The sequence below is a fragment of the Sus scrofa genome, chromosome 10, assembly GCF_054392235.1.
Source record: "Sus scrofa isolate SSC_HxYL_T2T_F1_AM1 chromosome 10, Sscrofa_HxYL_maternal_Yorkshire_Landrace_v2.0, whole genome shotgun sequence".
Lineage (NCBI taxonomy): Eukaryota > Metazoa > Chordata > Mammalia > Artiodactyla > Suidae > Sus > Sus scrofa.
Genome location: NC_139392.1, coordinates 92052460 through 92063606, shown reverse-complemented (window position 1 = coordinate 92063606; position 11147 = coordinate 92052460). Strand labels below are relative to the sequence as shown.

The following is an 11147-nucleotide window of genomic DNA, read 5'->3' as shown; positions in this document are numbered from 1 at the left end:
ATTGCCAAGGTTAAACGAAGAGGAGGTACAAGAGGCCTGGCACACGCCAGTTCTCCAAGGGTGAATTGTCACCGTCACCTGTCAGTTAAGTCCCCGACACCCCAGGTGACACAGCAAGGGGCACAGTCATCAAACCCACAGAAGCTCGGGCTGGCCAGCTGAGGGGCGACCCAGACAGGGAGGAAGAGGCCCACATGGAAAATGACTGTGGTTTCAAAGGTCTGGTCTCTAAACCCCCAGCCGGGACCCTCCGGCCTCCTTAGGCTTGGTTTATTCTCGTCTTGGCCGGACGGGGGCGCTTGTCAACGGTGGGATTCGCGCCACCCTCCCGTGCTGGACCGCAGCGAGGGCCTCGAGGTGGGTGGGGAGGGGAGGGGGCCCTCAGGGTGCTCCCCGGCGGGGCCGCTGGGTATCTTCAGTGAGACGACCACCAGCTTCCGCCCCCCGCCCCCCGCCGTGAGGTGGGTCCGGGCAGAGTGGGGGGTCCGCGTACACCTGCGGTCAGACTCATTCTGCGCGTCCACTCCCACCCTGTGGCCGCCCAGGAAAGCAGTGAGCAGATGCCATGCATGCCTGTGAACCCAGAGGGTACGGGGGTTGGGGGCAGGGGGCGGGAAAGCCTGCGTCGGGTTCATTCCCTCCTTCATGCCACCTGCTCGCTGAACACCTGCTGACAGGTCATCCTGTTCTGCTGGGCAGTGATGGGAAAGGGGAGGCAGAACACGCGCAGGCGGGGGCTCGAACAGGTGCCCCAGGTGTGGACTTTACTGGTGGTCAGGTCTCCTCTGACTTCTCATCCCCATCCCACAGTGACAATAATGATAAAAATAATCACAGCAATACCTAGCATCCCCAGGCGCTAAGCCTGAGGTGATGTTTGAAGCATTTTGCATGAATTAGTTCCTCGAGCTTCACAGCACACTGTGGGGAGAGAGGTCCATTTTACAGATGAGGAAACAGGTGCAGGAAGGACGCTTCCCAGAGTCAAAAGCTCCGAGTGATGAAGTCTCCCCGCCCCCCCCAGGCATGCGCCTCTCCTGACCCTCCCAAGTTCACGCTGCCTCTGAGCCCTGCCCCCCTTGCCCCCACCAGCCTGTGCCCCAACCCCCACCCCAACCCTCCACCAAGAGTTTATCTCCATACCCAGTCCACATTCACCCTGGCAGCCCTCAGGGCAGGGAAGCGTCTGACTGCTACACCCCTGTCACAAAAGGTGGACCGTCTCCTGGGGTGTCTAGTAGGCTCTGTAGCTCGTCCAGCGGCTCCTATCAAGCCTGGGTACCCACCGCCTCCTGTCCTCTTGTTCCTGAAGCCGTGGCTGCCACCGAGACCAGCACTCCTCAAGCCTGGAGCCCAGGCCTACATCCTCCTGGGAACAGCTGCAGGGCGGGGGGGGGGGGGGGGGACTAGATGGGCCCAGCTGGAGAGCTGACCACCGCCCCTCTCCCTCTCCTCCAGATCAGCCATTGGAGACCCCCCACGGCCCCACCCTGTGCAGCCTCCCACACCAGCAGCCAGAAAGGAGCGGGCAAGGCGTTTGGGGTCCCACCTCCAACCTAACCCCACGAGACCCCCCAAGACCCCTTATTTATGTGCAAGTTTTACAGGAATTGTAGATGTCTATTTCACCTCTTTTTCCTTCTTTTCAAACTTTATTAGACATAGTTAGAGAAACGCCAATAGCTCACTTTCCTCCCTACCCGGAAATTCTAATTTTAAAAAAAGGCTTTGCTCAGAATTCCACACTGAGTTTTTTAAGGATGGAATGATTGTTGTCGAGATTCACTTAAACATAGTTTGGGGAGTTCCTGTTGTGGCGCAGCGGAAATGAATCTGACTAGGAACCATGAGGTGTCGGGTTCGATCCCTGGCCTTGCTCAGTGGGTTAAGGATCCGGCGTTGCCGTGAGCTGTGGTGTAGGTCGCAGACACAGCTCGGATCCCGCGTTGCTGTGGCTGTGGCCTAGGCCAGCAGCTGTAGCTCCGATTCGACCCCTAGCCTGGGTACCTCCATTTGCCGCAGGCGTAGCCCTAAAAAGCAAAATAAATTAGATAGATAGATAGTTTGGGAGGATAAAGGGACTATGGATAAAATAAGTCTGGTTACGAGTTGATCAGTGTGGCCAAAGATGGAACACAGGGTGCTGCATGGGGGCTGGTTTCTGCTTTCCGTGTAAAGTCTTCCAACAAAACGTTAAGAGACATATCAAATTTAAGAAAATGTTGGCGGGGCAAGAGGTTCAAACTCATGCGAGTAACACCATTTTGGAGTTTCTCTTTATTTCACGTCTCCTCTGTAAATCTCCGGTGTCCTGCTGTCAGGGATTCAGGGAACCTGGCTGGCTGGGTCAGCTGAACCAGACAGAGCTGGAATTGACGTCTAGGAGGTTGGTGCCTCCGGGAAGGCCTTGCCTGGGCTGCTCTGGGTCTACACTCGCGGTGGGAGGGTCATGGTTCTAGCTTCTGTTGAGTCAGGGAAATGCTGCATCCGCCACAGAGTGACCTCCTGGAGGTGGCGGTGGCGGCCGGCACAGAGGCCAGCATAGCAAACGTCCTTCTGTCTTTGCCTTCGGTGATGGTTGGGGGAAAAGTTTCTAGAACACCTATATAAATGAGCCCTGGGTCTTTTTGTTAAAACACTTGCCAATAAGACTCTTTGAAGCCCTAGCCAGTCTTCACTGGCCCAGGGGTGTTGGGGGCTACCCTGATTTCCCAGAGCCTTCTGGAAAGTTGAGCACTGAGTCCCATGACAAAGCCGCCCACCCCACGCTTCCATCCGCGCCCATCAGTCACACACACACACACACACACATCTGTCCTGCTGCAGAAGGAGACGAGGTTCGAGGTTTGGGTGCCTGGCTTCAGAATGTCCTCAGTGCAGATGAAGAGGCTTAAGGAGCCGCTGTGGGGCAGAGCGGGGGGAATGAGGTGTCTCTGGCTGAAAAATCGTGACTCAGGGAGGAGTCAGCCTCTCCGACAGGCGCGGGGAGGCAGGTAGGATGAGACACCGGAGGTGAGGCTCAGCCTCTTCTATCACGTCCCCATTATCCCCCCTGCCCTCCCCTGAGGCTTGCAGATGTGCTGGTGGAGGGGGTGGTGGGGGCTGTGGGACTGTGACCCTGGGGCTTGGAGCAGAGACAAGGCGCTGGTGAGGGTGGCTGGGCTACAGGCATGCAAAGGAGCTCAGCTTCTGCAGACAACCAGCAGGGCAGAAGAGAAGCGATGCCAGGTGCTTGAGGGTAGACCTGTCCCACCCCCACTGTGGCTGGCGCATCCTGGTCCCCCGGAGCCTTCCCTCGAGCCTGAGGGACCTTTCCTTGAGATCCACGGGCTTCTGGTTTCCAGGAGGAGCCCTGGTACGTTCTCGTCTTGATTGGGAGAATCCCATTGCTACTGGTTAGGGCAGCACCCGCTCCCAGCCTTTTAGTGGCAGCTGATCCCTCATGCAGCCCGGTGCTCACCAGCGCCCCCTGGGGACACTCCACCGGCTCATCCCCAGATCCCAGCGCCCAAGTGCCTGCGGACCCCTGGGACGCCCTCCCCGCACACCTGCTTCTCACTCCCAGACCCCCACCCCCGCCCCGCCCCGGGAGGAGGAGGAGAGCCGGGAAACGGTGCCGCGAAAGTCGTGCTCCTTGGGGCGGATTGTTTTCCCTTCATTTCTGAGGATCTGGATGGCGAGGAGGCCCCACGATCTTTAAAGAGAAGAGGCAGAACGTGGAGCCTCTCGCCGGAGACCCAGGGCGAGGAGAAGGCATTTCCTTCCCCTTCTCCAGAAAAGTCACAACATGGAAACATACACATTCAAATCCAATGTGGACAAAACCGCGGAGGACTCTAACACGGGAGCTGGGGACCTGCCAACAGACTTCTCACCTAGCCGCAGGGCACCCATGGTCTCCCCCATGCACCCTGGGGGTCCCCGAGCCAGGCTACGGTTTCTGCTCCTCCGCCGGCTGCTTTAGAGGCCGGGTTTCCATAACCACGTGATAGGGCCTCAGCTCTGGACCTTCAGATGCTCCCTCCGCCTTTCTCTCCCACCTCCTCCCATATCCTTGTCCGTGTTCTCCCTCCTCCTAAGACTCCTTTCATGGAGTTCCCGCTGTGGTGCAATGGGATTGGCGGTGTCTCTGCAGGGATTCCCCAGCCGCCCGGCGGGTTAAAGGATCTGGCGTTGCCACAGCTGGTGTGTAGGTCCCAAGAGCAGCTCGGATCTGATCCCTGGCCTGGGAACTCCACATGCCACAGGGCAACCAAAAAAGACTTTGGGGCGGGGGGAGGTTTGGTCTTTTTAGGTCCACAGCTGCATCTGTGGGTCTCCGCCACAGCAACACAGGGTCCAAGCCACATCTGCGACCTACACCACAATGCCAGATCCTTTACCCACTGAGAGAGGCCAGGGATCCAACCCGAGTCCTCATGGATGCTAGTGGGGTTCGTTACCGCTGAGCCACAGTGGGGACTACTCATATTTCCTTCTAAACCAAAATTCTCCTTCTCCTTCATTTTCTCACTGCTCGTCACCATGACAGCCCTCCCCCCTCCTCCCAGGAGTGGGCCCACAGGCGGGGGCTTGTTCTTGTCCCGTGTTAGTCAGAGTGAGTCAAAACTCAGCCTCCCCCTAGGATCAGCCATGACTTCTCCTTGCATTTGTTTCTTCCTGGCTGGGACGCCTGGGAGGTGGGGCAGGAAAAAGTCTTCCCTGGGGGCAGGAAATAGGTTATTTGCCTTTGGTGTTGGCTTCTCCTGTGATAAAACGGAGTGTTCTGGTTTCCTGCACAGCAAAAGACCTCCAGTGCAAGATCTTAAAACATAGGTGAGTATACACACATACACACACATAGATATTTAAGTATAGTTAATTTACAAGCTGCGTTCATTTCTGCTGTACAACAAAGTGACTCAGTTACACATATGCAAATACACACTCTTCTTCACATTCTTTTCCGTGATAGTTTATTACGAGATATTGACTGCAGTCCCCTGTGCCCGGCAGTAGGTCCTTGTTGTTTATCTCCTTTATATGCAGTAGTCTGTGTCTGCTAATCCCGAAGTTCTAGCTTATCCACCCCCCTCCCCCTTTGGTAACCACAACTTTGCTTTCTGGGTCTGTGAGTCTGTTTCTGTCTTGTAAATAAGTTCATCTGCACCATATTTTAGATTCCACATAGAAGTGACATCATACGATGTTTGTCTCTCTCTGACTTACCTGAGTATGGTCATCTCTAGGACCTTCCTATATATTTTTAAATACACACACCCCCTCCGTGTTACAAAAAATAAAAACTGCTTTGAAGATTTCTCTCACTCACAATCAGCAACTGCTTTGATGGGTGATTTTGCTCAAAATTAGTCGTAAATTCACAGAATGAATGAAAAGCCTCTCGCAAACCTTCCTTTGTCTTGTGGGAAGCAAATGTACTGCACACTTTTGATTTCTCAAGAGGCTACCCAAGTATTTGTCAGGCAAAAAAATATTCGGAAGGTGTAGATTTCAATACATATGTTGAAGTAAGCATCCGTAAATTTTTGCCCGGCGATGCGGGGAATACTCCCTTACTTAAAACTTGTCTTCTTTAAGGAATCCTTTTAAGAGAATCAGCTCACTAAGTAATGCTGTATTTTTCATCATGGTTGAAGGGAATAACCCTCCCTTTCTGACACATGTGTGCATTTTGTTTTGGGATAGGAATGCTATCACGTGTATTTTATTAATTTATGGCCACGTTAATGAGCCTGAATAGCAAAGCCACACCTGGGTGTAGAGGAGGTGTGGTCTTGCCAACAGGTGAGGTCATTCCTAATGGCTCACCAGGTAAAGGAGGTGCGTGGCTCAGATCAAAAGTAATCAGAGGATCAGAGATGTAAAGTGACTTTAAACCTTGATCCAGGGGTGATTTCACAGGTGTATCCGCATGTAAAAAAGTCCACCAACCTGTGCGGCTTTGTACACTTCCCTGCGTCATGTCACATCCTCCTAGAAAAATAGAATAAGTGATCAGAGGACATGCACCTCAGAGACCGTCTCAACTCTCTTGGCTTTGAGCATAGAGGTGTCACAAATACCCCCTGAACTGCAGAGAGAGGCTGGCAGAATGAGGCCCAAGTACCACACCTGCGAAATGATGTAACCTCTAAGGGCTGGGAGATGCGTATCTAGGTGAATAGTAATAAAAGACAGTTTGTCCCGGACTTTGTAATCAAATTTGTTTTATGCGTGTTGGACGCTCTCCATGTCTTTCCTTTCTGTCTCACTTGGTATTAGACAAAGTACGGTTGCTTATCGTCATCAGGGTAGCTCCCTTCGTTAAAGTCGCCACTAACACGGAATTAGCAGACACTAAGCCATCGCTCCGGGGGGAAATACAGAACTAGGCTTCTGTGAGCCGCTCAGGACACGTTTCCATTATCCTGTCCATAAGTAACCTTGTTTTGTGGGTTTCTGTGCCAGACGCCTCACTTAGTGTATATTGTTGACTCATTCGCACTGAACTTGAGCGCCCCAGTACCGTGACTCACACCTGAGCAAAACTCATCCCACGCATGTGTTTTCTCTGTAACTCGCATCGCTGCCTTAGTGCATCTGGACCACCGGCCAGCACTTTGGCCCTGCACATGGGGCGAAGCCACCAACGGAAAGCACAGCAATGAGGAAAAGATGGCACTAAACCGGCAGCAAAAAGGACGTTTTTCAGAGCTAGACAGAGAAGACAGGGCATGGCCTCAGCTGGGAGTATGTGTGTTGAGTGATCCAAATTTTTGCCGCTCGGTGCATGATCACAAGTAAGTCTGAAAGTGCTGTGTATATTGATATGGTTGCCAATACATTTTAGCAAATAGGTGAACTCGCAAATACGGAATCCGCAGCTAATGAGGATGTACTCCTTTAACTGCGAAAAGAGGAAGTAAGGGGACCTCTATTGTCTGCATCACCCCATTAACAAACTTTAGTCCGAGTTAGACTCTCCTGGGGGGCTTCGAAAACCCTCAAGGCCCAGACCACACGCCCAGACAATTAATTAAGACTCTCTGGGGGTGGAAGCCAGGCACCAGTTGTTGTTTTGTCGTTTTGCTGTTGTTTTCCATTCCCCCGGCTGATGACAAAGACCAGCTGTGGTTAGAGACAGTGGTCACTGCTTTAACCAAGAGTTTACTGGGCGTGACCTGGGTTGAGGGCTAGCTAGTGCCATTGGCATCAGCACTTAGAGGAGAAAATCCCAAATGGCCATTAGGTCACCCCATGCATCAGTTAGTTACATGTTGCTCAGTAAGAGATTCTGGCAAGCCGCAGCCTGAAAGGACATTTATCATCTCCTAGTGTCTGTGGGCTAGGAGTCCAGGTGTGGCTGAGCTGGGTCCTGGAGGGGCATCATGGGCTATGGTGCATCTGCAGACTCAACCGGTGGGGCTCTAACTCCAAGCTCCCCTCAATGAGCTTAGGCAGGGCGGGGCCCCTCGTGAGCCTGTGGGCAAGACCCTCTGTTTCTTGTTGACTGGTGGCCGGGGGGCACCCTGCATTCCTCAGCTTAGGGGCCCCTCCAAAGGTTAGCACACAACACAGCGGATGGTTAGCAGCAGCATGAACAAGTCAAGGCACAAGAATGTCCCATCTCTTCGTAACCCAATCTCAGAGACGCCTTCCCATCCTTCTCTGTATTCTGTATTATCAAGCCACTGGGTCCAGCCCACACCCAAGGGGAACGCATTACATGAGGCATGAATGTCACGACGAGGAATCCTGGGGGGGATCCTAGAAGCCGATGACCACATCAGCCGTTCCCACCGAGAGATGTTCTTTCTGGAGCTGAGATTTGGAATTCCTCGTTTGGCCTTAAACAATGAACGTATTATTTCCTTATGCCTATGTGTTCAAATAAAACATGTTTATGAATTATCCACTTCCTGGATCATATGTGGATAAATCCACACGCCCTGGGACTTCCTCCCTTTCTTGTTTGCCTCTTCGGGGAGGATAATCACAATTCCACACAACTGGAAAGATATGTTTTTCCACCAAGAAACCATAAATCTCAGGCATAAATAGAAGTTATTATATTGACTATAAATGAGTTATAATTATAACTATGATTCGTATTATAATTTATGGTCTATAGGTTATAATTCATTATAAATTATATGAATTCTAATTTCGCTCATTTCCAAGCAAAAGGAATACACAGGGAAGAACTTAAGACATATTCAGCAAAGAGTCCAGTGTGGCTGGAGGAGGGTTTGTGGGGGAGGCGCTAAGCAAAGGAAAGAAGCTTCTAGAAATGATGGAGGTGCAAGGGCAGACCTGCAGAGCCCTGTAGGCCGTGTACTGCCTCTATTGCCACGTAACAAACGGCCCTGACATTTAACAACTTGAAACAAAAATAAACTTTTATCTTCTCCCAGAGTTTCTGCAGTCACAGCTTCAGGACTAGCTTAGCATTTGTATTTCTCATGCGGTGGCTGTCAAGACGTCCGCCAGAGCCCATCCGTCTGAAGATCTGACCTGGGGGTCGGGGAAGGGATCCACCTCCAAGAAGGTGATGCTGGGGCAGGTGATGCTGGGGCAGGTGATGCTGAGGCAGGTGATGCTGGGGCAGGTGATGCTGGGGCAGCACTGGCTCTGAGGACTTCCTCCAGGGGGACCTCTCTTTAGTGCCGTGTGTGTCCTCCCCCCATTCCCAGAGATCAAGGTGGAACGGCAGCATCTTCCACAACTGGCCTTGGTCACCTGCCCAGGTGTGATTGTGCACTTTGCTTAACAGATGTCTGTGCAGACAGGAGGCACCCAGTCGACACTGGGTTGCTGCCAGTCCGCCTGTTGGTTACTTGAATGAAATAACGAGCATCATGCCCTCGGAAGCCTGCCTTCCCCAAGTCCCTTCTCCACCAACCTCAAGGCCTGACACTTCCAAAGTGGGGGCCACCAGGTCAAAAGCTTGATGGAAGCAAGTATTTTAACTGGATCACAGAATTATGTTGCCAGGGACGGTAGAACTGCTCACAAGCTCGTGGGTACCCGACACTCATCTCTCTAGTCCTGCTTCCCTTCCATCCAAGGACAAGTGGGCAGGTTGTGACGGGAAAGGCCCAGAAGGAGGGCAAGGTGGAGCCGAGCTTCCACGCTCGTTCTAGAGAAGCTGTTGTGGGTCTCTCTGCAACTCAAATGAGCTTCTTTTTTTATTTTATTTTATTGTTTTAGGGCCCCAGCTACGGCATATGGAGGTTCCCAGGCTAGGGGTCCAATTGGAGCTACAGCTGCCAGCCTACGCCACAGCCACGGCAACGCCAGATCCAAGCCACATCTGCGACCTACACCACAGCTCACGGCAATTCCAGATCCTTAACCCACTGAGCGAGGCCAGGGATGGAACCCACATCCTCATGGCTCCTAGTTGGATTCCTTTCCACTGCGCCACGGCGGGAACTCCAAGCTTCTTTATTCATCTTTAAACGATGGCGACCCGATCCTTTAATGTGTTACCGTGATCACAAAGCTTGTCCAAAAGGGAGGGGGGTGGATGGGGAGTTGGGGTCAGTTAGATGCAAACTATCCCTTTTAGGGTGGATGGGCTGCGAGGTCCTGCTGTACAACACAGGGAGCTCCATCCAGTCTCTCGGGATCGAACATGACGGAAGAGAACACAAGAAAGGGAATACACACAGACACACACAGACACACATACACACACACACACACACCACACATATACACACAGACACACACACACACCACACACACACACACATACACACACATACACAGACACATAAACACATACACACACACATTTACATACAGACACATATAAACACACACACATACACACAGACACATATGCACAGACACATATACACACAGACTCACATACACACATGCACACATACACACAGACACATACACACGTATACACACACACACATACAGACACACACACACATGAATGGGTCACTGCTGTACAGCAGAAATTGGCACAGCATTGTAAGTTAACCATAATTTAAAATTTTTCTAAAAGGCAAATCTCCTCCAAAGACAGAAAGTGGTGGGGTGAGTGAACATCTGGAGAGGAAACGGGCATCTGCCACCCGCTCCCCTTTGGCCTGGGCTGGTATTGCTTCTGTGTGCCCCGTTGTCACTAAGGGACACCCCCCCCCCCCGCAACACCTCTGCTCTCAGTCAGAACAAGGGGCCTTGGGGCTCTTGCCTCCATCTGGCCTGGGAGGGGCCGTGGGGCATCTCGGGTTGCCAGCTGTGTGATCTGGACAAGCCGCTCAACCTCTCTGGACCACAGGGTGGGGGCTCTGCAGGTGGAGGGCTGTGCCCCGAGCCCATCACTCCAGATAAAGTTCTATTTACCAATAAGGACGTGGCTCCCACGTCACGCATTTACACAAACGTGTGTTCGTGTCTGTGGGTGGCCTACGTGTGGTCAGGAACGTGCACGGTCCAGCGTGGACACTCTGACCAATCACTGCCTGGGCCCCGGGCCAGGTGCCTCCGGGACGAAGGCCCAGGTCCTTGTTGGTGGGGACCCTGCACTCCCGAGCCACAGCCCCTGGTTCTCATGGGCGGCGCAGCTCGGGTGGCCGGGCTGGAGGGGAGAATTCTTGCAGTCATCTCGTGTGCTCTGTGCACAGGGTTCGGGTCTCCTTCAGGTGGGTGAAGGAGCCAAAGTTACTGATGAATTTATTTCGCTACGTGCGATCTTTATTCCCGCAATGTGTTGCCTGCTTGCTGTGTCTGGGGTTTGGGAAGCAGAGGACGAGGAAATCCAGCTGAGGCGTGGTCAGGGCCAAGGTCCCGCCAGGCCTGTGGGATGGGGGAGTGGAGGATAAGTGCTCTCCTGCCCGCGCCCCCGAGGAGGTGGGCACACCTGCTCCCACCGGGGTCAGGAAACCCTTCCGCTGGAGCAAAGCGGCCTGAACATGAGATTCTGGGTGGGGGCGGGGGCAGGAATGGGGAGTGACCACCAAGCTGAATGTGGCTGCATCTGTGTCCTTTTTCTCCCGCCCTGGGCCGTGGACTTGGTAAGGGCAAGGCTGCCTGGGGGCCTCCCCAGGGCGGGGCTCACCTGGCCGCATGCTCAGAGCGTGCACAGTGCCTCGAGGGCCCCAGGCTGGAGGGGCCCTGTTAGCCCTCTCCCCCTCCCTGTCACG

General features: G+C 53.2%; 1 protein-coding gene across 8 annotated transcripts in view; it reads left to right on the top strand.

Moving 5' to 3' along the window:
* LOC106505208 (uncharacterized) overlaps nt 1–11147 on the top strand; it is a 97719-nt gene that overhangs the window by 12275 nt on the left and 74297 nt on the right. The window lies entirely within an intron of this gene.